The sequence below is a fragment of the Musca autumnalis genome, unplaced genomic scaffold, assembly GCF_047663935.1.
Source record: "Musca autumnalis isolate F117 unplaced genomic scaffold, ASM4766393v1 scaffold_1, whole genome shotgun sequence".
NCBI lineage: Eukaryota > Metazoa > Arthropoda > Insecta > Diptera > Muscidae > Musca > Musca autumnalis.
Window position 1 is genome coordinate 88,985,686 of NW_027411644.1, and position 24,376 is coordinate 89,010,061.

The following is a 24,376-nucleotide window of genomic DNA, read 5'->3' on the forward strand; positions in this document are numbered from 1 at the left end:
TCCTATACAAAAGTTTACCGGAGATGATTTTTCCTATACAAAAGTTTACCGAAGATGAATTCTCCTATAAAAAGTTCCTATACAAAAGTTCACCGGAGATGATTTTTCCTATACAAAAGTTCCCCGGAGATGATTTTTCCTATACAAAAGTTCACCGGAGATGACTTTTCCTATACAAAAGTTCACCGGAGATGACTTTTTCTATACAAAAGTTTACCGGAGATGACTTTTCCTATACAAAAGTTCACCGGAGATGACTTTTCTTATACAAAAGTTCACCGGAGATGATTTTTCCTATACAAAAGTTTACCGGAGATGAATTCTCCTATACAAAAGTTCACCGCAGATGACTTTTCCTATAGAAAAGTTTACCGGAGATGACATTTCCTATACAAAAGTTCACCGGAGTTGTCCTTTCCTATACAAAAGTTTACCGGAGATGACTTTTCCTATACAAAAGTTCACCGGAGATGACTTTTTCTATACAAAAGTTCACCGGAGATGAATTTTCCTATGCAAAAGTCCACCGGAAATGACTTTTCCTACACAGAAGTTCATTTTGCAACACTGTCAGTTCGTTTTGAAAAATATTACTCTCTGTAACAGAAAGTAATGATGAAGTTTAAGCCATTGGGATAATACTCCAGACTTAAAAACAATCAAATGGCAAGTCTATGTTAGAAAGCACTTAAACTCTTGTGTTTGCTAACTTAAATGGATGATCGACACCTGCCGAATTTATTTCTTTTCCCCTTCCTCCTACTTACTTACTTAGTTGGCCTTTTACAGAACATTTGTCCTATAAGCTGAACTAAGAAAATATATACATTCCTCACTGTTTGTTGCTTTGCTTTTTGTAATATCGCGTTTTTCGATCTCGACTTCCAATTGTTTGCTCCATCGAAGCCTTGCCAGCTCTGCGTTTACCGCCATGTGACCCGTATTTATACCCCTTTTTTAGCGGGTTCTTCATCGCTCATTCTTGTGATATGGGTCAGAAAACGCAATCGTTTTATCACGATTCCTTTAACTGTACTGATGTCGTTGTATAGCTCCTCGGTATTCACGTCAACCCAGATTGGCCCATAGATCTTTCGAAGAATTTTTCTCTCAAATACACCATTCATTAGCACGGGTAGTGTCAGTGGTTTTTAAAGCGTAAGTCAAAGTAGCCAAAGCGGGGAGGCAAGTCACACACTACCAAAGGACTACAGACTAATTAGTCTTTCTTCCTTTATTTAAAAAAACGCTAGAACGGTTACTGGATCTTGAAATTAGAACACAACTAAATCTCAATAACATCAGCAAATTACAATATTCATACACTACAGGCAAATCAGTGGAGACTGCCCTGCATGAGGTCGTCGGGCACGTTGAGAAGCATACGGAAAATTCAGGCTTCAAGCTGGTGGCCTTTCTCGATATAGACGTGGCCTTCAATAATGTGAAGCTTGAATCAATCCACAATGCTCACAGGTATTTCCTCTATCTTTGTGGAATGGATTGATGAGATGCAGAAAAGTAGAATCATCAACTCATGCATAGGAGAGAGTTCTTGCCAACCCTGCCTGAGCTCATGCAAAGAGCCCTAGCACAACATGTAAACTGGGTCCAGAACAACAGTCTGGGAGTGATCCCAGAAAAAAACAGAGCTTGTACTATTCACTAAGAAACGCAAAATTCCCAATTTCGAGCCTCCACTCCTGGACGGGGTGGCTCTGGAACTTTCTACGAAAGCAAAATACCTCGGCACTATTCTGGACCATAGCTTGTCATGGAAAACAAATGTAGAGGAGCGAACGAAGAAAGGACTCATGACACTCTATTCCTGTTAGAACTCCATTGGGAAAAGCTGGGTATTGAGACCACAAATCAGTCTAAGATGGAAGAAGGTACTGGCGTCTACTGCGAGAATCCGCTAATTAAAAACTCACACAAGCTCAACGATAATTGTAGTGTTTTTCAGGCGGAGTTTCTTCATATCAGGAAAGCAGCTGAATTGGTGAAAGGGCTTGAAGGCAGTCTTACAGGACCGGTGACTATATATGTCGATAGTCAAGCGGCCCTCAAGTCATGGACCATAAATTCAAGAGCTGTTCTTGATTGCAGGAAAGCTCTGCAGGATATGCACGATATCGTAAAGCCATGTTGTGTTCCGGGTCACAACAACATTATCGGAAACAAAGTGGCAGATGAACTAGCTCGAGGTGGCTCTTAGTCGATCGACTTATCAGTTGATGAAACCGTCCGGCCACCGATGTGCTACTACATCGGCAAACTTCGGGAGATCTTCAATGAGAGGACACATCATAGATGGCTATTGGAACGTGGGTGTAGGGTATCCAAGGCGATCTGGCCTGTGGTCTCTCGTCGAAGAACGGCGTTCCTCCTCTCACTTGATAAGTTAGAGATGAAAATCGCGGTGGGACTTATAGCAGGTCACTGCAGAGTGATATCTCTAACTTCAAAATGGGACGACAGTGGCATTGACTACTGCAGACTATGTGAAGATGCGGAGGAGATAGAGACTATCGAGCATCTGCTTTATAGGTGCCCCTTGCTGCAAACAAGGAGATACCGAACAATATCAGATAGACACTCTGAACTTCCTGTCTAACATAGATCCCATTGTTATAATCAACTTTGCCAAACATCTATCATGACTTGGCAAAGGTTCTTAACTATTAAATACTAATCAAATTTTTTCTACTTTTCCAGCACAATATCATCTATACCTCGACATCAAGCCTCTCATCTTTACATCTTCATCCTATCTGCACTGCACCATCAACTCATCATCTCCTATACTTTAACATCATCTCTACCCTATCATCCTCATCTCACCATACCGCATCAATATCCTCACATCTTTAAATCTTCAACTACAACCTATACAGGATGAACACAATGGACCAACGTTCTGCGAGTGAAGCCGTCACCTATACTACTAGATGGCTGCGCATCCTTCAACATAACCTAACCTTGAGCGTCGACACCATCAACTTGGTCTTCTAGCCGTTTACCGCCAGACCTCAAATTAGCAGATTCCCCTTCGACCTTCTTAAAGGTATCAGTTACTTCTTTTACTGATCGTCCCATGATGTCTATGTCATCAGCATAAGCAAGTAACATGTGGCTATTGGTGTAAATTGTGCCATTTCTTTTGACATTTGCATCTCGTATTACCTTTTCCAGCAAAATGTTGAATAGGTCACACGAAAGGCTGTCTCCTTGTCTGAAACCTCTTTTGGTACAAAATTCTTCGGAGAGGTTCTTTCCAATTTTAACTGAGGACCTAGTATCAGTTAAAGTCATCTTACAAAGCCGGATGAGCTTTGCGGGGATGCCAAATTCAGACATTGCATGGAATACCTTTGATCGGAGGGGACTGTCGAATGCTGCTTTATAATCGACAAAAAGGTGATGTGTCGATCTGCATCTCTTGGGTCTTCTCTAGGATTTGCCGCAGGGTAAATATCTGGACAATGGTGGACTTGCCAGGTCTAAAGCCGCATTGGTATGGTCCAATTATTTCGTTGACCGTAGGCTTTAGTCGTTCACACAATATCCCTGACCCTATCTTGCAGACAATAGGGACAAGACTTGTGCCCCTATAGTTAGAACATACAGTCGTATTTCCTTTCGCTCTCTCTATCTCTCTCTCTCTCTCTCTCTCTGTTTGCATTCATTTTCCTCAGAACTTCGTCATTTTTCATTCGGTCTATCCATCGTATTTTTAGTACTTTTCGGTATATCCATACCTCAAAGGATTCGAGTCTTTTCTGGTCGCTTGTTTTTAAGTTCCAAGTTTCTGCATCATATAGAAGAACAAACCACACGTAACATTTGATAAATCTGTGTTTTGTTTGGATACCAATGTCGTGGCTGGTTAGTATTTTAGAGTACTTAGAGAAGGCGACTCTAGCCATCTCTATAGGGCAGTTTATTTCATTTGATATATTCCATTGGTCGTTTATAAGGACTCCCAGATATTTAAAGTTTCGACTTTTTCGATTTCCGAGTTGTTTATCAGTAAGTAAGTTTTTCCGACTTATTACAATGTATTTGGTCTTTTTAGTGTTGATTTTAAGACCGTAAGTTTCACTTACATCAGTAAGTTTGTCGATTAATTTCTGGAGACCAGATATGCTATCAGTCAATAACGTTATATCGCCTGCATATCTTATGTTATTAGTAAGTTCCGTATATGTTTATACCGATTTTCTCCGCTTCGATGGATTCCATAAATATCATCTGGAAGTATATATTGAATAGTAGCGGAGAGAGAATGCAGCCTTGTCGGACACCTCTTGAAATTGAGAATTATTCAGTCAATTCACCATCAACGTCAACAAATGCCATTTGGTTCCAATAAAGGTTTTTTATGCATCGTATTTCTTTATCGTCTATTCCAATCGTTGTAAGAATATGTATCAGCTTATGGTGAAGAACAGTATCAAAGGCCTTTTCATAGTCAATGAAACAAATGTAGACATTTTTATGTACATCGCGGCATTTCTGTACTAATATTTGAATGCTTAGTAGAGCTTCCCTTGTTCCCATTCCTTCCTAAAAACTGAGTGGCTCCCATTGACAGTTCGCACTTGGAGTATATACGTCTATGTATTACGCGTAGAAATATTTTTAATGCATGACTGATAATGAAAATTGATTTAAGACAGCCTAACGGGTATTTTCCACTATCATATACATAGTTGAAGAGTTTTACAAGTAGTTGTATATTATTTCCATCTATCAATTTCAATACCTCTAATGGGATTTCGTCAGGGCCTGAAGCTTTATTGTCCTTAAGAGCGTTGAGTGCATATTCTATCTCGTTCTTAGTTATCTGTGTCCCAGTCAGATTGGTTTGTATTTCTTCATGTGGGGTTCTTCCTTCATCATTAAATAATCTCATTACATAATTTTTCCATACCCTTTTTTTGTCTGATATCTCAAAAATGGCTTTATTATTTTCGTCAAGTAATATTGTTGTAGAAGTCTGCTAATAGACTCCAGCTGCTTCCTTTAGTTTTTTGTGTAGGTTGAAATGATCATGCAGGTTCTGTAGTGATTCGATTTCTTGGCATTTTTTATTAAGTAGATCGGTTTTTGCAGCCCTTGTAGCAGTTCGTATTTCCTTATTTATTTCCCAGTACATTTCGTAGTTGATATTTTTGTATTGTATTCGATGTTCCCGCAGTTCCTTTATTTGGTTCGTGATCCATTCTGCTTTCGTGGTTCTATCCGTGTTTCCTAGACATTCCTTTGTGGTGGTGGTGATGTTTGTTTTGAGGTTATCCCACAAGTTTTCCAGATCATCACTGTTTATTACCTCAAGTTTGTAATTAATTTGCGCTTTAATATCCCTTTTCTCGTTTGTGTAAATTTTTTTGCAGATCAATTCTAGATTTCTTAATTTTTCGCCTTATAACTGCTAATTTAGTGCGGAGATTAAGAACTAAAAGATTGTGGTCCGAGCGAACATCCGCTCCAGGACACGTTGTGCATTTTGTGACACATGAACAATAGCGTATATCTTTCACCTCTTTCGTTTCGTACTCCGAGTCCATGTTTTCAAGTTATTCCTATTACTTCGTCGCTCCCGACTTTTGCATTAAAGTCTCCCTGTATGATGGTTAACTCATGCGGTTTGGTCATTTTTATTAATTCATCTATTTCGGCATAGAATTATTCAATTTCGTCCGAACTGGAGTCATGTGTAGGTGCGTAAACCTGTATTATATTTATGTTAAGAAGCTTAGCATTAATTTTTATCATCATTGTTCTGTCTGACTTGGGCACATATCCTACTACACATTTGCCTATATGGCCTTTAGTTATAATCGCCACTCCCTTTCTATGCTGTCCTCGATTTCCAGAATGGTACACACTAGTGTTTTCTGATTTAAAATCTTCAGAACCTGTCCACCATGTTTTACTTATTCCAAGTATATCTATATTTAATCTTTTCATTTCGCATATGGTTGTATTAAGCTTTCCAGTTTCGTAGAGACCTCTAATATTCCATGTTTCTATCTTAATTTTCTGTTTTGTTTTACATACGGGGATTCTTAGCACCCTCTCTGTGCCGGAGACTGAGGTCCGTGTATTTTCTGTTGTTCTTTCCATATTGTATAATTTTCAAGGGAAAATACTTCAGTGGTTTCCCGTCCCCTTCTGAATTATTTAGAGCTTACCGTCTCAATGTTCAACCGCTCCTCCTGGAGTTCAGATGCTGTTTGGTGCCGCCAATTGTTGGTCAGACGCTGCCTTTCTTCCTTTTTTATTTTTGGTTCACCCCGCATATTTTATTTTTGCGGCACCAGCCATATCTGATAAGCGTTCCCCTATCCACAACTGGGGAGGCGTCCGATGGGAGATGTTAACGCACTCACCAACGATTCACCTTGACCACTACGGAAAGGAATGTCCGGAGTCAACGTTGTTTCCCTACACAGTTGTTACCACTTACTCTAGATAATTTCACGGCTACTCCTTGGCTAGACAGGGATTTTCCTTTATCAACTCTTTGTCGCTGGTGCGGTAGCACAATTCGCTGTTGGGCAAGAGTAAGGATTAGCCTTTCACTAGGTCGGCATGGAACACCACACACAATTGAATTTTTAACACAATTGGATTTCTTGACAGTTTCTTTTATTCAATATTTTTTATTCAGAAGAAATATAATTCGCTTATTGTTATGAAACTGTTATGACTTTACAAATTTTACAAATACTCCTTTGTGAGTTATTCTATTTAATTTCTAATGTGGACGTCTTGTTCTCACGATAGTTTGATTGGAATAAAAAAAGCAATGACAATTTTCAAGTTGGTTTGCCGAAATACCGGTTTTACCGGCCGGCAGACAAAGAAGGAGAAAGAAGGTAAACAAACTACTAGAGAGTAGAAGGAACGACCGACGTTCATGCGAGATTTTCATAGATAGTTTGACGTTACTAATATGATGTAAACGTAACGTCCTCGCATGAGCAGGAAAAAAATGGAAAAAAATAACTCCGCTCGGACAAATAAAGCTAATGTTGAAGAATTTTGCTTTACCCGTATTGTAGCAAGCCTTTCATTCACTGGTTTAACCTCCGACCAACTACAAATCCGCAACTAAACTCATGCTTTGTAATACATAATACAGTGTGTCATATTTAGGTGTTGTTGTGATGCATTTCCCAATCCATCGTGTTTCCTGCATGGCAGTAATGTCAGCCTTGTACCTTTCAAGTACAATCTGTCAATGGGTAAATTGCACCTTCTCTAGAAAGAGTGCGCAGATTTCAGGTACAGATACGCAGATCATGGTCCTTAAAACTTTTGCGGGGGTCGTCAAATTTAGAGGGATTTGTTTTACTTTTTTTCATAGTAGGACCACAGTTTATACAGTTGGCCATTCAGCCCAAACTAGTTAGCCCTGACTATTTAGTTTGCTGTCAAATAGATAAAATACAAAGGAAATCAAATCACAATAATGAACAATCTATTATGTTTGTTGTCAAATGTTGTTAACAGAACTCTGAATGGCCAACTGTATAAACTGTGAGTAGGACGCTTTTTTCTGGGGTGGGATACTAACACGAAGCCCAAACCCATGTTTTCATCATTTTTATGGGCGAACGCGCGGCACATATTTGCTCACTACCATTAACGGGTGTTAAATGCAGGTCCCCAGGTAACACCATGGGGAGTCAGTGTCCACTTGAGATGAAAGAGGAACCAAGATAAATCTTGGGCTTTGCCATGTTAAAGCCGGTCAGTACCGTTGCTTGGTATCTTTCATGCCCTACGTCAGCCTATAACGGTAAATACTAAGCGAAATTTAACGGAACCTTTGAATGGGATTGGCAGAACAACAACTAAAAATTATAAAATAATTAATTTTAATTAAGTTTTACCTGAAAAATAATTAAATGTATTTTTGTATTTTATAGCGTGTCATTTATGCATCCATAGCTGAATATGTTTTATATCTAGGGATACCGTTCTAAGCCACGTATTTCTCAACCGATCTGATCTTCTGTAGCCCTGAGAATTCCAATCTAGGGCAATTTTGATAATGCTTTCTCTTTGTAGGTTCTTCATTTGTTTTATTCTATAGCTCTAAATTCAATATTTTATTCAGCCAAAATATACACCAAACACAATAATATAAATTAAATTCATCAAATTTAAATCAAATCACGTTTAAGCACGAATATAATAAAATTCCCCAACATCAAAATACCTTTTCTACCACTTACAAAATATCGTTTTGCCTTTGGCAGTTGCGGATTCTTCTGGAAGCCCCCCATAAACTGTTCAACTAATCAAGTCAAGCAGTAAATCTGTGTGTTAATCTGATAAAATTTAATGAGATCTCATAATTCTTGCCAAAGTCGTAAATGTGACGGCATTTTAGAATGTTTAGCTCTTTCTTCACTTTTTCCATATGCTCTCATTAAGAAATCATCTGTTCTTTTTCGATTGTTTGTGGTAAGGTGGTACAATAATATAGAAACACATTCAACCATACATACATACATACATATTTGCTCTGAAAACAATTTTCAACTACGTCACTGTTAACAAAAACGTTTCGTTTTACCCACTGTCTCTCTGAGAATGGTAGGTATTTTGTTTTGTTTGCTCCATCATTATTTTTGTACGTAGATTAGCGCAAGAGGAAAAAAGGAAATGATTGTATCAAAGAGATTGGTGGTTAGGTCAAGGTAATTGTATTCTGCTGCAAAAAATCCCTCCACATGAGAATCATTGAGAGCAACTGTTTTCTCAAACAAATAACAGCTGATCGTAACAAAATTAATTTTGGCTGAGGTGAAGGAGAAACATGCGAGAGTAAAATTTGTTTCTCCCAATAGTAAGAACTACAAAAACCAAAACCGTACTTCAGCGAGTGAACTAAACAATGGAAAGGCATCTACCACAGTAGGTATGTAAGTGAGGGTACAACAGCAGCAACAACCACACAAATCGTGTAGTTGTTTTGAAAAACATATGAACACAAATATAAATATAACCAACGGCAACAGCGCACTGACATCAAATAGCGGTGGCAATTTCTAAGTTAAAATTCTGTAAATATTTATTAAACGATTTGCGCACCAAAAACAAATTCACACTTAATTGCCGACAAATCCATACGTTGGCATTTAGTAATTTGCATATTTGTACATAAATAAATACATACGAACGAATTAAGATTCTAAATTGAAGAATATTCTTTGTAATTGTTAATTTTGTAATAACAATTACCCTAATCTGTATAGAGGGTGTTATGAAGGAAGCAATAAAAACTAGATAAAGAATCAAGGGCCGTTTACAAATTATAGGTACAAGTCAAATTATAGAGATGAGCACATCTAAATGGCTTTGGGATGAACCCATTTATTACGGATCTGGTACTCTTCACAAAGAAGAGGAACAATAGACCTCCAAATTAGCAACGCTGGGCAGTGTTTCCATAGAACTCTGTGAAAAGTATATTGTCGGCACCATTCTGGAACATCGACAAACTTAGAAAAGATAATTTATTTATTGAAAATTTATTATATTTACAAATTACAATAAGGTTATATTTAAACAAAAACACTAGCAACTAAAGCTGTCGGCTTAGAAAAGATATGTATGTAAACTGTCTCAAACCAATTGTCCGTACCCCATACAACTAAAAATATATTCAATTATAATTCGAAAAATATTTACTCAATTCGAGCGAAGTAAATTTTGTTTTAAAAGTATAACAATTCTTTATAATAATTGCAAACTAATAATTATATAAACATGTTTCACTATAATTTTATACAAAAAACAAAAAAGACGTCAAAAAAAAAAATACGGACTCAATCTTGTATAACGGTTCTTTCATTTTTGTTGTTTTTATTCAACCCAGCGAGAAATATTAATTTCTCTAACATAACGGATCTTTAATTTTTTGAAGTTGAGGCAAAATTAGACAATTTCTCAGTCTTTTAAGTACTTTGGATAAGTAGTGTGTTGTAACAACTTTGCAATATGAGTTCGAATAATAAAAATCATTCTAAGATTCCTATTGCCATCAAAGAATTGATGATTGAAAGAATTGTTTAACTGCATAATAAAGGAAAAAGTTATCTTGAAATCTCTAAAAATGTTTCTAGACCAAAATCATCTGTCCAATATGTGATACAAAATTACAAAAAAAAAACGGAGTCACTCTCAATTGCCCCAGGTAGAGGTCGAAAAAAACCATAGACGCTCGATTGGTAAGAAAGATCGACCGGATGGTAACGCTGGAAACAAAAACAAGTGCTGTGGAAATAGCTAAAAATATTTAAAAAAAATATGAAAATGTCACTTTAAGCGCACAAACATTACGAAACTTTCTTCATGACAACCAGTATAAGGCATGTGTTCGACGAAAAAAGAGCCCTTATATCAAAAAAGAACACAAACCAGCGATAAGAATACGCCAAAAAATATGTATACAAGCCTGCCGACTTCTGGAAATCAGTTATTTTTACTGACGAAAGTAAATTTCAAATTTTTGGGTCGGCTGAAGGACGTTTTGTGTGGCGTTGAGAAAGCACCGCGTTGCAGTTAAAGAATATAAAAGCAACTGTGAAACACGGTGGTGGGTCAGTGATGGTGTGAGGTTCAATGGCAGCTGGAGGTGTGGGAAATTTGGTGTTCGTGGAAACCACGTTGGATAAATTTAAATATTTGAACATTTTAAAAGAATATTTAAAAGCTAACGCCACTAATTTGGGCATACAGGACGGTTATTGTTTCTTGCACGACAACGACCCAAAGCACAGTTCCATGGTTGTGCGAGAATGGCTGCTCTACAACGTTAAGGAAGTGTTGCCTCATCCTCTCCAGAGCCCAGTTTTTAATCCCATAGAACATTTATGGGGTATTTTAGAAACAAAAATTCGACAGCATAAAATGGTATGCTAGCCCGCCTTGCATGTAGAAGGTCGGGGGGTTCGATTCCCCGGCCAGGCAACATCAAACATTTTTCAACGGTAGCAAAATACCCCTCAGTAATGTTGGCGACCTTTCCTGAGTATTTCAGCCTTGAAAAACTTCTCCACAAGTGGTGTCGGACTCGGCGATAAACAGTAGGTCCCATATCATTGAGCTAAATATGAATCGGGTTGCACTCATTGATATGAGAGAAGTCTCCCTTGTCCCGTATGGGATGTTGTGGAACAATGTTTTTTTTTTAAATAACTAACAAGCAAATGCTGAAAGATGTCATTATTGAAGAATGGAGGAATATTGGTGCAGATACCACCGAAAAATTGGCTTTATCGATGAAAAATCGCTTAAGAGATGTAATCGCTGCTAAAGGATATCATACCAAGTATTAGCGACGTCATACATCATGACATCATCATCATGACATCATGAACTATTTTTAAGTTTTTCGTTAAAAATAAAAGTGTATCTTTTTTATTTTGTTATTAATTGGCAAATTTTATTACTTCTTGTTGTACTTTAAAAAAAAAAACCAATCACTACATTTGATTTGGGTAAGTATTTTTTGAATTATAATCAAATATATATTCAGTTGTATGGGGCAGGGGTGCCAAGTTGGTGGTTTTCCCGCTACTTGTGGTGATTTTTGACGTACAAAAACCACTGTTTAAGTATGAATGTCAACTGTTTTAAGGTAAAAATCGCTACAGACCTATGGTGCGTATGTGGCTGTAGCGATTTTTACCTCGGAACAGTTGACATCCCTGGTATGGGGTACGGACAATTGTTTGAGACAGTCTATGTTGAGGATTGCGAAAAGAAAGATAATGTTAAGAGTTTTATTTACATTTTCATGTGCGAAAAAAACATTACAGAAAATGCAATTGGGACGATATTACGGAGGAAATATCAATTAATGTTCGCTCGGCAGTGGACTGAGACAGCTTCTGTTGAAAAGTTTTGATCCATAGTCCAGTCCGGAAATACCATCGCGGTCATGCGATGAAGGAACAGTGTTTTTTCGTAGATGTCTAGCGAGATAATGACCCCAAGCACAAATCACACACTGTTCGAGAATGAATTCTATGTAATTATCCAAAAGTAATTCAAAAACCTACCCATCCCCGGATTTGAATCCAATAGAAAATTTGAGGAGTATTTAGGAGACAAATAAAGGAACCCTGAAAAATGACTTGCAAGAAGAATGGGACAAATTCAGACTTCTTTTAATATTTTAAGTTGAGACGCTATTATAAAAATAAAAAAATACTTATTTCCTCGACATGCCCTTGTTAAAATAATGGATTAGTAGGGGGTTTTGTAATGAGTATTTTTGCTGGGTATAATATATACTTCCTCCAATTTGCTGCCAGTTGCAGGCTTAGTTGTGTCATACAACTGACCAGCAAACCGGATGAATTGTAAGAATGTGCCTTTTTTTATTAGATTTGCACCATTTTAGAAATGTAAATATATTTTTGAATATAACATTAGAAATTTTGATGCGGTTATATTGTGCCAACGGCGCTTTTAGATGACGCCGTAACCCTTCGATGGTGTCGGTGTGCTGACCCGTCATCGGATCGAAAAGTTCTCCGAGTGGTTTACTCGGTAATGGATATACGCCTCGTCACAGAAACTATCATACGTCTGCAACATATAATTACTGATATCTACATTACAAAATTCCTGAAATAATTACCTTTAAAAAAATCAGAAACAATTACCGAACCGGGTCGTATATATTGGTAGTATTGATAATAAAATCGTTCGGGTGCCAAGGCACTAGATGCGTCACACAAAGCCTCTCTAGTGCAAATGTCAACCTCAGCCTTCGAGCGCCGGTCCCTGTTTTCACCGATGAGGAAATGACGTCCGAACAAAAGGCGGGATAACCTTTCAACACCTGTCATCTAACAGGAAATGGTCAGTTGACGAAATCGGAGTTAGGTGGCAAGTTTGGAGGCCGCCTTCTCAACACACACCGTTCATTTAAAGGTAGCAGTCCTACCACCAGACTAGGCACCACTAGGCCAATCCCCTATTGACGCTGAAACCTAAACGATTACAAATCCGAAGAAAAGAAACGTAAAACGAACTGAATTTTTGATGACGAACCCTGCATGCCCCCGGATAAGATTCGCAACATGGAACGTAAATTCTCTATTCCAAACAGGAAAACTTGCACAACTGACTGCAGAATGCAACAGACTAAATATCCCCATTGTCGGAATTAGTGAAATGCGTTGGAATGGGAGCGGCGACTTTACAAGTTCACAAGGACACCGCCTCCTATACTCTGGACAGGTGAATAGCAACATCGGCAAAATTACTATAGTCCAATGCTACGCCCCGACGGAAGTCTCAGATCTGCAAATGAAAGAACAAATTTACGATGATGAACTCTACACAACGTCAACAAAAAAGATATTCTTATCTTGATGGGTGATCTAAATGCACGTATTGGCAATAACAATTCCGGGTTCCAGAACATAATGGGAAGACACAGCCCGGGCGATAAAAAACACCAATGGAGAATTCTTTCTGGAAATATGTTCAAAATTCGACCTTGCAATAGGTGGCTCCTTCTTTCCTCATAAACACTGTCACAAAGTAACATGGCTATCACGAAATACACGTGCCCCAGCAGAGAGTCAAATAGACCACTTTTGCATTACCAAAAAGAATTTTAAAATGTTGCAAGACGTAAGAGTGCTACGAAGTGCCGACATCGACTCAGACCATTTTCTCCTAATAGCTGAACTAAAAATCACGCTCAGGAAACAGAAACGCCAATTCATAGCCACAGAACCAAAACGCCGCCCTTACAATACCAACAAACTTCAATCTGAAGAAACAAAGCGCAACTTCCTGACCGGGTTCTCAAATAAATTCCCGCAGACCCCATTAACGCAAGCGTCGAATATTAACATAGAAGATGAATGCAAGAAAATTAAAAGGACTGCTTTTGAAATAGTGAACCTCCCCCGAAAAGAGCACAAAGAATGGTTATCTCAAGAATTTTGGAATCTCGTAGAGGAGCGACGTAAAGTCAATACGATATTATTGTCAGAAAAATATTCCCTACAAAAATCAGAATTACAAGCTAAACTATCACAACTTGTAAAAAAAGTGAAGAAGCAAGCCAGAAACGAAAAGCGCAGTTTTATAAATGGTATGGCTGCCGAAGCCGAGGCAGCAGCAAGTCGTGGAGACTTGAAAACAATTCTTAACATTACGAGAAAACTTTCGGGGAATAAGCAATGTTCAAATATACCGGTTAAAGGCAAAAACGGGACTATTCTCACAGACACAGACGCACAGCTCAAAAGATGGAAAGAACACTTTGAGGATATTCTAAATCGCACTACTGAACCAGCTACCGAGTCAAATAACAACAGAGGTCAACACCATACCAACAACCGCCCTGCGGAACATATAAACTCAGATATCCCCTCAATTAACGAAATAAAAGCGGCAATAGCGCAATTAAAAAATGGTAAAGGAGCAGTTATCGACAATCTGCCTGCAGAATTCTACAAATGCGACGCACAATATTTCGCCGAAATACTTAAGCCTCTAATAACAAAAATCTGGGAAACAGAAATGATTCCATCGGAATGGAACGAAAGTCTTATTATTAAAATACCTAAGAAAGGGAACCTTAAACTTTGCAGCAACTGGAGAGGAATAGCTTTAACACCAACGATATGCAAAATCTTTGATAGAATTATACTCACCCGCATACTTAATTCACTAGATAAATGTCTTCGCAAAGAACAAGCAGGGTTCAGGCTTAACCGTCCCTGTGTGGACCAAATAAATAGTCTACGATTAATAATCGAGCAGTGCAACGAGTTCAACACGCCATTGTATTTAACCTTCGTCGATTTTGAAAAAGCCTTCGACGACTTGAGAACAAAAGTGTCCCTACCAAAATAATAAACCTGATAAAAGCTCAATATACCAACTCAACCATGAGAGTTTTTCACAATGGTAAAATAAGCGAAGCATTCAAAACCATCAGCGGAGTTAAACAGCGATGTCTGCTTTCTCCTCTCCTTTTCATAACAACTCTTGACGAAATATTGTCATATTCATCCAATCAAAACAAAGGCATCCCCTGGAGGCTACATCATAACCTCGAAGATTTGGAATATGCAGACGACATCGTACTACTTGCAACAAGCAGAGAAAATAGGCAAACTAAACTTAATCAACTTTCTGAGCAAGCAGCAAAATTCTGCCTATACATAAATGCTGAAAAAACGAAGAGTATGCTTATTAAATCAAACCAAAACCCTTCCTTCTTTCTGAACGGGAAACTAATTGAAAATGTCAACAACTTCTGTTTACGGAAAGACCTGTGTTTCTATCCTAACATCGGAACCCCGTTTTACATTGGTCCTTCGAGCCGGATCGGCGGCCAAGAAAACTGGAAAGCTGATAATTTGCCTCTACGGGAGGAAATTGGATCAGCAACAAGAGGAATCTGGAGAAGTCTTAATATCCAAGGGAGGATATTGTCCGTTGGGGAAGGGACATTCATCATGATGCAGCAAAACGAGACGGTGGCAAGAGTCGAGGAAGAAGTAAAGAAGCTTCTTGAATGTATTGATTGGGACATCCAACAAATTGAGGAAACGTGGAACGAACCGTTCCATAATGAGATTTATGAATACGTCAAATGTCAGCATCGCGACGTGCAGCCATAAATAAGGAAGTGAGCGACAAATTCTTAACATTAATACGAACGAAAAGGAAATGGTCAGAGTGTGTAAGAGCGAAATTGCAGAGTATAGTGGATACATTGGATGCACAGAATAGCGAACTCAATACTAATTTGAAGGTCGCCGAACGTGATCTACAACAGAAAGATGTAGAAGCCACAGAGAAACTGCGAATCCTTCAGAATGAAGCTGAAGAGGCCAAAATGGAAGTCCGTGCCCTTAGGAATGAATTGGACAAGCAGCGAATGGAACGCAAGGCCGCTTTGGCGGACATGAAGGGGATGGAAGTGGAGGTCAAGGCAATGAAAGAAGCCATGGTGATGTCCAAAGACGGGAAGGAATACGAAGTGAAGCTTGTCAAGACTCTTAATGAGCAAGCCAAAAATGGTTTGCGTGAGGCTGAGGAATCTAGGGAAGCTAAGGAAGAATTAATAGCGGCTAACCTGGAGGCAGAACGCGCAGTCAAAGCTTCGAGGGAATAAATGAGAAAATTGAATAAAGAATTGGCTAGCGCAGAGAGAGCGCGACATGAAGCTGAATCCAAACGTGATGAGTTAGCGGCACAACTATCGGCTAAATATGAAGCTGATTGTCAACTGGTTGTGGACGGTATTAAGGAGGCTGATAATCTTTTCCAAACTATAAAAGAAAGGGAAGCATCGATTACAAAGGGTAATCAATTGCAGATCTCTGGAGTGCTGAGTCAGAAGGAGACTGCGGCATGGAAAATGGTGGTGACGGCGAGCAACAAAGGCGATGGGGCTTCAAATCTGAGCAAAGATGCTGCAGACAGAAGGGATGAGGCTATGGGGCCATATTCCCAGAAGACGAATCAGTCGACAGCTCGGCACAGACCAAAAACGAGGCGGAGACAAGAACTCTGCTAATAAAAATGGAGCCTATGAAGAGGGAAAAGGTGGACAGGCCGAAGGAACAATCAGAACATACGGTTGCCATGGAAGACATTAAGTATGCTGGAGCCAACAAAGCCAATTGTACAAAGAAGGAAGAGAAGATCTTGTTCTCTTACGTTGAGAAAAATAGTAAATCCGTACTATCCATCCAGAGAACCTACGAAGGAAGACTTTCTTCAACGCCAGAGGAAGAAGGTACATATGGCCAGATATGTTAAGCCGTTAAAGAAGGATGACTGTTTACGCTGGAAGAGTAAGCTGTCTAAAGCCAGTAAGAAAAAGCCACCTCAGAAGGATGACGTTGCTACTACCCGAGTGAAGAAACCGCCAAATAAAGACGATTCAGTCTGGAAGATGAAGCCTGCAGACAAAGGTGGTACGTGCAAGAGCTACTGGCTGGAAAAATGGAGCAGCTTCCTGGGTGCTATCACTTAGATTGCTGGTAGAATAATATTGATTGAATTTAGAATTTTAGTTGATATTTCTAACTTTGATGTTATAAAATAATTTTGGTTATATTTCATTAGCATTTTTGGGCCCCAAGATGTTCACGGAAGAACATATTAATTTTCTAATAAAGATAGTGAATGTCTTGGTGAGGGTTGCGTGTGTAGATTAGAGATCATTTTGTTAAATAGGGATCTAGTTTAAATACAGTCCACTTGAAAGGGTAAACATGTGGCAAGCAGACCTCCTTATCGTGGGAGGTCGTTAAAAGAAAGGAGATAAGAATTTCCATTCCCACATGTGGTATGTCTGAAATAGATTGGTACAGGCAATCTATGAGCAGTCCAATAACCATGTGGTTGCTTGTTACATGTATGCGCATGTAAGATAAGAATATTTTACGACCTCTCCATAAGATTGTATGGCAGATGGGTTCGTACACATATGTGCACTCTCACTTTCTCTTTTCTACACACTAGTTAAGTAGGTTAAGTAATATTTTACTATTTAGAACTTAAGAATAATTTTAATAAACAGTGCATGTATAGCATTCAATAAGGAAAGACCTGTGTTTCTATCCTAACATCGGATCCCTGTTTACAACTTCTGCTATCTAGGTAGCAACATGAACCCTAGCGGTGGAGCAAATGATGATGTCGACATCCGCATTCAAAAAGCCGAAGGTGCATACTGCAGTCTAAAAAATATTTGAAACTCTGGTGCATATTCTCTAAAAACGAAACTGCACCTTTATAATGCCTGCGTCAAGTCAGTACTACTGTATGGACCTGAAACCTGGCTAGTGAACGAAAGAATTAAAAATAAACTGCAAGTTTTCACTAATAGATGTCTTCGCAACATTTTAAATCGGTCACACACTCCGTACGCCTTTTGAGCATATCTGCCATGAAACACTGAGCTGGAATCCCCAGGGTAATCGCAGCAGAGGACGGCCAAAAACCACTTGGCGAAGAATCATTTCCAATGAAACCGGAAAAACATTCAATGAGTTAAGATACATTGCATCGGATAGAGTAAGATGGAGATTCTATGTGAATAAAATAAAAAAAATATTTTTTTACATTGAAAAATTAACCAACTCCTCCTTAACTCCTTTCCCGGATAATAGAGGTTTAGGGATAATCGATTCACGGATGACCGAGGTTGGAGTGTTTTTAGGGGTCAAAATTGACAAAAAGAACATCTCATGCTTACAATAATGCAAGTTATTTTCATGTATATCGTAACATAGCTAAGACATGGCCCCAACTGAACAATGTCGTCGAAATGCAGGACCATCTCTTTGGAGAGGTCGTGCCTGTTTGGCAACCCTGCGTTTATTAGAGCTGACGCTTATCTTTTTACAGTCATATCAATGGAAAATGGTAAGGTATTAAATGGTCGGTCCTGATTTAAAAAAAGAAAAACAAGTAAAAAAGGGGAATATTCTTCTTTGTTTTTCTTTTTTTTTAATTGAAATCTTGAGATGAAAACAACACTTACAATATGCAATAAAAAATTCTTGCTGGTATTACTGATCCACTTAAACAAAACACAAAGACGATCGGAGTCACAACAATTCCAATTCCTTATCACTCAATTTTCCAATGAATTTCTATGAACTGGGTTTCTGTGTGGGGACAATGATTTTCCTTTGTGGTACACAACGCACAATACTAACGTGTGGCAATTACGATGCGGAGAAAACACTGAATTTTATTTGCTTTTATCTGTACAGGCCATGAGAAAAATTTTAACAGAATTTTCGAAATTATTGCACAAAACAGAATTTATTTACACAAAAAAACCAAGGTTGTACAAATGGCTTTTCTTTCAAAATTTCTAATTTTCTTTTATTTTCAATAATTTCTTTTCATTTATTTACACTTTTCCACACAACAACATTTTTGCAATTTTCCCCAACTCTCACTTTGCATTTTTTAAATAATTTCCTTTTTCTGTATTTTTAACTTTTGTTAACAATTTTTCTCAAATATTTATTTTTTATTTAATTATTTTTATTTTATTTTTTCTATAATTTGTTTTCTTTTAGTTTTTGTTTAATAACACTTCGCATTTAATGTTTTTGTCAAACTAAAATGACAGACCACCGACCAGACAACCTTCTGGAAGAGTTTATTCCCAATAATTGTTGTTACTTTGTTATTTTTTCTCGCTCTCTCTCTCTCTCTCGGTTTTCACGATTGGTTGTTACTTTTCTATGGGGAATTTCTTTGTTTGTCCGTTTTTAGATTTTGCATTGTTAATCTCAGTCGTGATTTAAGCCAGTGATGTTCGGAAATTGTGTGTTGGTATTGGTAAAAGACTCTCCACATTGCTTGACAACAGCTGATCTAAAAAAAAACGACAGAGAATGTTTGCCTTTTGTTGTGAATAACCCTCCTTCCAAGCCTCTCATTTGGTTTGCTGTTTAGTCGCTCTCACTTTACTAAACACATGCCATTTGTCTCTCTCATTGCAATATATTAAAAGAGTTGAGATTAATTATGGTAGCTCTCACTATTTCCCCTTTTTAAGTCTATCTCACTCCTTCTACCTTTTTACCTGTCTTGAATAGAGAAATTAAAATAGACTCTACTTAATAGAGCCCATTAAAATGCATTCTATTTTCTGTTTCCCTCTCTCTGTTTGAGTTCAGTTTACAAGCCATGTTTTGTCCATTAAAGTCGTGCTCTGTTCAGATTTGTTTTGATTTGTTATTTGCATACCACCAAACGTCTGTTTGTTATTATTTTTATTATTTTGCTTACTTTTCATAATAAATGTGCGCCCAGTGTTCGGTCATTATTCGTAAGTTTGACTTGAATTTCTGCTGCCACATCAATTTAATTTTTTTTTACTTTAGACAGCTGATTGATTTGATGTTTTAATTTGTGTCAGATTTCAATGTCATTAACAACAAAATGGAACTATTCTATGTTGGTAGTTGAGATACGGCAGATATTGGCAAGTGTTTATCTTTTGATCTGCTCATCTCGTATCTTAAAGGAATTTTAGTTATTTTCTGTCTTGGGATGACTGTCAATCTTATAGGCCATTTAGACTAATACCCCGGTTACACTTAACCGGATTAACCCGGGTTTGGGTTTTAAACGTCAATTCCATAGCGCAAACGTCAAATAAATTCTCATGAAGTGGGTTAACCCGGCAAAAAACTCTAATGTAACCGTACTATACAAGGCTATTATAACCGGATTTAATAAAGCCCCTGGGTTTCAAATGTCAATTCCATTGCGTATACGTCAAAATAAATTCTCATAAAGAAGGTTAACCCGGCAATAAGATTTAATGGTGGCTAAGTCCAACTGATTGTGTTGTAACAGTAGGTGTGTACGATAACTTTCCCAGCAATAATTACTGTCAGTTCCAGCAACAGGTGATTAAAAGTCAGCTGATCAGACTTGCAAATTTTTGCGGAACAAATTTTCCAAGCAAACATTTGCAAGTTCTCAGTCACAAAACTCACCAAAAATCTCTCCAAACTCGCTCTCTTTTGCTGGATAATTTTGTTATCGAACAGCATTCAGTAAACATTTGTACGAATTTGTACAAATTTTTGGGTTATCGTACAGAGCTAGTGTTGTAGTGTTGTATATGTATGATGTTTGTTTTCCCTGCTTAATCTGGCTCTGGGTTTACATCCAGTTCTAGGAATGTGGCTGCTACGATGGGAAGTAACCACAGATCTACTGGATTTAGTTTGGTAGGTTTGGAAGGGTAATTGCGGGACTGTGTCGTATGCTGGGCATATATTTTGTACGGTGTTATCCATCCTTACCCAATAGGAATTCAGACGGCTGCACCATCCCGAGCGCAGTTGAGTTAAAACTACTTTGGTTTGTCGTGGCAGCTAACGCTCCCCAACTGCGGTGAATTGGGGATGGTCTACGAGGACCACATTCACACGCTAGTTGCTTATGACATCTGCAACTGCATCCGTGTGACATGGATTCTCTCTTTTAACGTTGGACCTCAATTTCTAGATCATGAAGATCCCTCCTGACATGCCTGAGTGGGGGGTACTATCCACCATATGGTAATTAGGTTGGCTCCCGAGCGAGTACTGCAACGAAAACATGCAATTGCGTTACTGTACTGGAAGAATATTTGTCTCCTCACGTAGATGATCTACTGAAGACATGAAGAGGCACCGCCAAATAAAGACGATTCAGTCTGGAAGATGAAGCCTGCAGACAAAGGTGGTACGTGCAAGAGCTACTGGCTGGAAAAATGGAGCAGCTTCCTGGGTGCTATCACTTAGATTGCTGGTAGAATAATATTGATTGAATTTAGAATTTTAGTTGATATTTCTAACTTTGATGTTATAAAATAATTTTGGTTATATTTCATTAGCATTTTTGGGCCCCAAGATGTTCACGGAAGAACATATTAATTTTCTAATAAAGATAGTGAATGTCTTGGTGAGGGTTGCGTGTGTAGATTAGAGATCATTTTGTTAAATAGGGATCTAGTTTAAATACAGTCCACTTGAAAGGGTAAACATGTGGCAAGCAGACCTCCTTATCGTGGGAGGTCGTTAAAAGAAAGGAGATAAGAATTTCCATTCCCACATGTGGTATGTCTGAAATAGATTGGTACAGGCAATCTATGAGCAGTCCAATAACCATGTGGTTGCTTGTTACATGTATGCGCATGTAAGATAAGAATATTTTACGACCTCTCCATAAGATTGTATGGCAGATGGGTTCGTACACATATGTGCACTCTCACTTTCTCTTTTCTACACACTAGTTAAGTAGGTTAAGTAATATTTTACTATTTAGAACTTAAGAATAATTTTAATAAACAGTGCATGTATAGCATTCAATAAGGAAAGACCTGTGTTTCTATCCTAACATCGGATCCCTGTTTACAACTTCTGCTATCTAGGTAGCAACATGAACCCTAGCGGTGGAGCAAATGATGATGTCGACATCCGCATTCAAAAAGCCGAAGGTGCATACTGCAGTCTAAAAAATATTTGAAACTCTGGTGCATATTCTCTAAAAACGAAACTGCACCTTTATAATGCCTGCGTCAAGTCAGTACTACTGTATGGACCTGAAACCTGGCTAGTGAACGACAGAATTAAAAATAAACTGCAAGTTTTCACTAATAGATGTCTTCGCAACATTTTAAATCGGTCACACACTCCGTACGCCTTTTGAGCATATCTGCCATGAAACACTGAGCTGGAATCCCCAGGGTAATCGCAGCAGAGGACGGCCAAAAACCACTTGGCGAAGAATCATTTCCAATGAAACCGGAAAAACATTCAATGAGTTAAGATACATTGCATCGGATAGAGTAAGATGGAGATTCTATGTGAATAAAATAAAAAAAATATTTTTTTACATTGAAAAATTAACCAACTCCTCCTTAACTCCTTTCCCGGATAATAGAGGTTTAGGGATAATCGATTCACGGATGACCGAGGTTGGAGTGTTTTTAGGGGTCAAAATTGACAAAAAGAACATCTCATGCTTACAATAATGCAAGTTATTTTCATGTATATCGTAACATAGCTAAGACATGGCCCCAACTGAACAATGTCGTCGAAATGCAGGACCATCTCTTTGGAGAGGTCGTGCCTGTTTGGCAACCCTGCGTTTATTAGAGCTGACGCTTATCTTTTTACAGTCATATCAATGGAAAATGGTAAGGTATTAAATGGTCGGTCCTGATTTAAAAAAAGAAAAACAAGTAAAAAAGGGGAATATTCTTCTTTGTTTTTCTTTTTTTTTAATTGAAATCTTGAGATGAAAACAACACTTACAATATGCAATAAAAAATTCTTGCTGGTATTACTGATCCACTTAAACAAAACACAAAGACGATCGGAGTCACAACAATTCCAATTCCTTATCACTCAATTTTCCAATGAATTTCTATGAACTGGGTTTCTGTGTGGGGACAATGATTTTCCTTTGTGGTACACAACGCACAATACTAACGTGTGGCAATTACGATGCGGAGAAAACACTGAATTTTATTTGCTTTTATCTGTACAGGCCATGAGAAAAATTTTAACAGAATTTTCGAAATTATTGCACAAAACAGAATTTATTTACACAAAAAAACCAAGGTTGTACAAATGGCTTTTCTTTCAAAATTTCTAATTTTCTTTTATTTTCAATAATTTCTTTTCATTTATTTACACTTTTCCACACAACAACATTTTTGCAATTTTCCCCAACTCTCACTTTGCATTTTTTAAATAATTTCCTTTTTCTGTATTTTTAACTTTTGTTAACAATTTTTCTCAAATATTTATTTTTTATTTAATTATTTTTATTTTATTTTTTCTATAATTTGTTTTCTTTTAGTTTTTGTTTAATAACACTTCGCATTTAATGTTTTTGTCAAACTAAAATGACAGACCACCGACCAGACAACCTTCTGGAAGAGTTTATTCCCAATAATTGTTGTTACTTTGTTATTTTTTCTCGCTCTCTCTCTCTCTCTCGGTTTTCACGATTGGTTGTTACTTTTCTATGGGGAATTTCTTTGTTTGTCCGTTTTTAGATTTTGCATTGTTAATCTCAGTCGTGATTTAAGCCAGTGATGTTCGGAAATTGTGTGTTGGTATTGGTAAAAGACTCTCCACATTGCTTGACAACAGCTGATCTAAAAAAAAACGACAGAGAATGTTTGCCTTTTGTTGTGAATAACCCTCCTTCCAAGCCTCTCATTTGGTTTGCTGTTTAGTCGCTCTCACTTTACTAAACACATGCCATTTGTCTCTCTCATTGCAATATATTAAAAGAGTTGAGATTAATTATGGTAGCTCTCACTATTTCCCCTTTTTAAGTCTATCTCACTCCTTCTACCTTTTTACCTGTCTTGAATAGAGAAATTAAAATAGACTCTACTTAATAGAGCCCATTAAAATGCATTCTATTTTCTGTTTCCCTCTCTCTGTTTGAGTTCAGTTTACAAGCCATGTTTTGTCCATTAAAGTCGTGCTCTGTTCAGATTTGTTTTGATTTGTTATTTGCATACCACCAAACGTCTGTTTGTTATTATTTTTATTATTTTGCTTACTTTTCATAATAAATGTGCGCCCAGTGTTCGGTCATTATTCGTAAGTTTGACTTGAATTTCTGCTGCCACATCAATTTAATTTTTTTTTACTTTAGACAGCTGATTGATTTGATGTTTTAATTTGTGTCAGATTTCAATGTCATTAACAACAAAATGGAACTATTCTATGTTGGTAGTTGAGATACGGCAGATATTGGCAAGTGTTTATCTTTTGATCTGCTCATCTCGTATCTTAAAGGAATTTTAGTT

The 24,376-nt window shown here is 37.7% G+C and overlaps 1 protein-coding gene across 2 annotated transcripts in view; it reads right to left on the reverse strand.

The window, feature by feature from the left end:
* The window catches only part of ClC-a (chloride channel protein 2), a 194,018-nt gene extending 174,834 nt beyond the window's left edge, over positions 1-19,184 (reverse strand). Inside the window, exon 1 of one of the 2 annotated variants that reach the window (XM_073984558.1) lies at positions 18,566-19,184. The gene's annotated coding sequence lies outside the window, so the exon portion shown is untranslated. The remainder of the gene's footprint in view (positions 1-18,565) is intronic. The other variant, XM_073984464.1, reaches the window with a different exon arrangement.
* Between the last annotated feature and the right edge of the window lie 5,192 nt (positions 19,185-24,376).